The sequence below is a fragment of the Onychostoma macrolepis genome, chromosome 03 (genome assembly GCF_012432095.1).
Source record: "Onychostoma macrolepis isolate SWU-2019 chromosome 03, ASM1243209v1, whole genome shotgun sequence".
NCBI classification, from domain to species: domain Eukaryota; kingdom Metazoa; phylum Chordata; class Actinopteri; order Cypriniformes; family Cyprinidae; genus Onychostoma; species Onychostoma macrolepis.
In genome coordinates, this window is record NC_081157.1 from 56,292,129 (window position 1) to 56,296,992 (window position 4,864).

The following is a 4,864-nucleotide window of genomic DNA, read 5'->3' on the forward strand; positions in this document are numbered from 1 at the left end:
ATTAAGGATTTCAATGAAAGAGTCAACTGGTAGAGTTAAAATCACAATCAAATACTAATGGAGAATTATGTGTACACTCACATTTTTGTACCGATTCAAATATGTAGTGAATGCATATTTTATTTTTATATTACAGCCATGTAGATACAAATTGCTATTCGGTGGAAATTTTTCTCTCACATGTAAAAATGTTGACATTATCGACAGAAAAAGCTTTTACCAGCCACAGTGTAAAAACAATTGTCAGCTCGACTCATCTTGATGTCATCTTGATGTTTTGACTGAGTTACATTAACATGAAGTGTCAAGTTTAACGAAGTGATGATTGACCATTAATGAAGAAACCTGCTGTTATTAATAATAATAATAATAATAATAATAATGTTAAATTTATATACCCAGCCGGCACATGACCGACCTTCAACGTTGAAATATGGTCAGTTCTTGTTTCAACGTTGAAACAATGTTTAATGCTTAACGGTTGAAAACTAACTGGTACATGACCAACCTTCAACGTTGAAATATGGTTGAAATAATGACAGTTGTTGTTTCAATGTTGAAACTACGTTGAAATAATGTTTAATGCTAAATGGTTGAAAAAGGGAAATAAAAACACTTATAAATCAACTTTGATTTTTATTTATTTTTAAGATCTGTATGTTGAATCACTTAATGTATGAACAGAATAAATAATTTCTGCCTTTTAAATTATTATTAAGATCGTTATTATTTTATTATCATTTTACATTTTTATCATGAAACCTTCTGGTATAACTATTATCAACAACAATAAAACTAAACACATTGCGCTGCCTTACCACGAAACAATTCCTATTGGTTATTTAACTTATTTGCTTTGATCATGATTGGTTAATCTGGCTGTCATTTGTGAAACTGGCCAATGAAACTGTGCGCGCCATTTTAAGTTTGAAAATATGACCATTATCCTGACCGTCTTTCTGAGTGAGGTCGCTGTAAGTGAGAGAGCTGCTGCTCAATAAAACTGCTAGGTCGGTCCCGAATTATTGTATAAAAAAAAATGTTTACCATTAAAGCTATTATTATATTATAGATCCTATATTCTCATTCAATTTAGGTCTACTATCCACTTAAACAATATGTCATCAAGTTTCTAATTTTATGTACCAGTACTATTTATGTAAAGGCTGCGTAACTTTCATGTGTTTGATGGGCGCGAGCGTTGAACATTCGAGGCACATTTAAACTGGAGTGGAGGGAGTTTCCATGGAAACGGGGCAGCAACTCAGCTGACAAGTAGCAACAAAATTCCTTCTCTCACTGCTTTCAGGTAAGTTTAGTCCCTAAAATTACACAAATAATACATACAACTGTTCCTGACACTTTCTTACATGTAATTGACACGCTTCTGTTGAATATTTACTTTACAGAAATGGTTCATTGTCATCGGAAAAAGTCCGTTAGCATCACAACCGTGAGCTAACCAGAGGCTAACTATAAGAGGTAAGCTAGCTATAGATTTGAGCTCTTATTTATGAAAGTTTGGTATTTTAATCACAGATTATGTGTAGATGAGTGATTTTTATAGCTTTGTAAATGTTTTGCTGGCAATTTGTTAATGGATGAATTGAAATAAGCTAATTAATTTAACCTAAAAGTATGCACTGTACTGTTAATCAACTTAAAGTTACATGAACTAAAATTGGCTGAAGCTAACGTTATTTCAAACACATTTTTATCTTTCACTGTAGACAAATATTGATAAAAATTGTACTGTGATTTTAGGAGTGTCAGAAAAATCCCTCTAATGCTGCTGAGAGAGATATTGGAAACATAGGCGATCTGAGAAAGCATATTAAATAACTTCATATGCATTTTTCCCAATATATTTCACCTATATCATCAGGCTTCTTTAAAACCTAAAAACGTAAATCTTCATTTCTTAAGATTTTTTTGTATGTTCTGTACATTATTCTCTCTCATTTCTGCATTTCACCTCTGCTGTAGTTTATTTCTAATAAACCTGACATTGTATACTATTGTTGGCTCTGTGACAGATTGTTTATGTTCCTATAGTCTTCCGGCTGATGGCCGTGCAGCAGAGTTGGAGGGGACCTCTTGTCGAAGAACATCTCCAAGACACTATGAACATCTGACTAGTAAGTAAAACCTCAAACATTCAAAAGTTTATCAGATATTAAATAAAATATATCAAATAAATATAAAATATTTTTGGAGTCCTGTATGTCTTACAAGGCCATCTCGTTTAACACTGCACTGAGGACACTACAACCAGAGAGGTACAACATAATTCAAAACGAGACAGATGATAATAAAAAAAAAAAGTGCTTTGAAATTAAAATTCATAATGGTAAGACAGAACCGAGTACCGTTACTGTGCCTCACTTCAAAGTGAAACAGTCTGTAATGGTCATCTGCCAGCTCGATGGTGAAGGTCGAAATTATAAGTTTGATTTTCTAGACTTTAAATGTACTAAAGTGTTTGTTCAAGTAGACTTTGTTGCTTGTGGAAATCTCACACAAGCCTGAAAGGTGCTTAACTCTAGAACCTCCAGAGGTCGCTGTATACCTAAAAGCGCCAGCGGGTAAATTTTACCCACACACATGGCAACTGTTTTTTATATGGCTCAAGTACATATTATTTCACTGTATTATGCCACTGTCTTCACAAAGAAGTGTCTAGAGTCATGAAATGCTTATGTCTAGTCGTCAGCTATGTTTTTACCCTGTTGTTTTATGCTCAAGACTTTTTAATGCAGCCTACACTAATCCATAATGGTCAGTAAGCTAAAAAAAATAAAAAGCCTGCACTGACTACGAAAATTAGAAGGTAGTAAATATTTGGGTGGTGTAATATTATAATACAATGTCATTAATCAATATATTAGGATAACCCACGTTATATAAATTACTAAAATAGCCAATAGACAATAATGAGCAATAATAATTCACCACACTGCATAGGATGATGCTATGACAAATTCAAGCGCACAGCTTCACCTAGGCCCAATTATTAATCTGTTTAGTTATATAATTTATAATTTGAATAATAGAACACCGCCAATAAACTTCGGGTAATCAAAAAAAAAATGTTTTATTGATTACATCATAGATGTAATTGATTTTTAAAAAAAATTTTCTTCAGGAAACAGCCAGACTAGAATTATAGCAACACAGTAGCGAACAATAAACGATATGGCAAGACAAAAATTAAATAATAAAACCAAAGTTTGACCAATTATGAGTAGCGTTAGGCTAAAACATCTAAATATGATGTCTGGATCACTGTCAGATGAGCCGTCAGATGCTGAGCCGACCCAGGACTTAAAACTTAAAATCTTATTTGCACTCTTGAAAACTGTTCACCAAAGACTAAATTTCAGTCCAGGAGACTTTTCTGCACACTTCACCACCAAGATCAAAATGAGCATTGTGAATGTAAAAGCTTCACATTACATTTATAACAATCATTGTTAATGTTTGAATTGTATTTCAGGGCTGTTTGTGAAGACAGAAAATCAAGAGATGTTGTGACAACCTGGACAGAATTCAGCTCCAGATCCACCCTCCACACCAGACTTCTCACTCACAAGGACTGCTGTCTACTAGCATATTATGTGTTCTCTTCAGAGTTAGGTGCATGGAGATATTACCTCATTTTTAGATATAATGAAAACTATATCATATATATATATGAAAAGTTCAGATGCAAAAGCCTCTAAATGCCATCTGAAATTTTCTTCTAAAATGAGCATTTTATCAGGCTCCTATATTTATGTTCAGTTATTTCACTTTAATTGCATAGAAAAGGACCTATATATTGGCATTAGAGTAAAATAACTGAACCAAACATAGCAGCCTGATAAAATGCTCATTTTAGATGAAAATTTTAGATGGCACTTAGAGGCTTTTGCATCTGAACTCTTCATATATATATATATATATATATATATATATATATATATATATATATATATATATATATATATATATACACATACATACAATATATTGCCAAAAGTATTGGGTCACCCCTTCTAATGAACAGGTTTGACTACTTTAGTAATTTCCATGAGTACAAATCTTGATGTTTAAGCATATAATGATATTGTAGGAATTGTGTGCTTCTAATTTTAAAGCAACAGTTTGGACAGGACTCTTTTCTATTCTAACATGACAATGCCTCTGTGTATAAGGCAAGGTTCAAAAGAAATGATTGATTGAGTCAGTGTGGAAGAACTTGACTGGTCTGCAGAAAGCCAAGTCCTAATCCAAGCTGAACACCTCTGCTGTGACTTTAAATGCAGACTTTGAGCCAAAAACTCTTTACCAAACACCAATTTGATTGGTTGAATAGAGGAGCATGTGATTAGTTGAGAAATTGTACGTAGTTAATGATGGATCTTAAATATTTAAATACAGTGTGTTGAATGCCTTCTAAGACTTGCATATTTGTGCATAATATTTTGACCCTGGATGCTTACAGAAGGATAATCTTTCATTTATGTGCCAGAAACATCATAAGCATTCATAATTTTGTTGGTTCATGCTGAACTGGTGTTGATAAATGTACTCTTTATATTAATAAGTCAGTTTATATTGTCGCTGTTTTTAAGTTACATTGTCTGGAGAGTTTTCCAGTGTCCAAATGTTGTTTGTATTCTATTTATTATGAAAGGGCAAATTATAATCTCGATAATGAAAACATTTACATGTGTGGAAATTTAATTTATTTACATAAAGTTTGAGTAAATGGGAATATATATTTACATGTACAGAAATGTAATATGTTAACAAATATTAGAAATTAATATACGGACGGCAAAAATCAAATATTTGAATATTTTTTAATATATATTTCAAA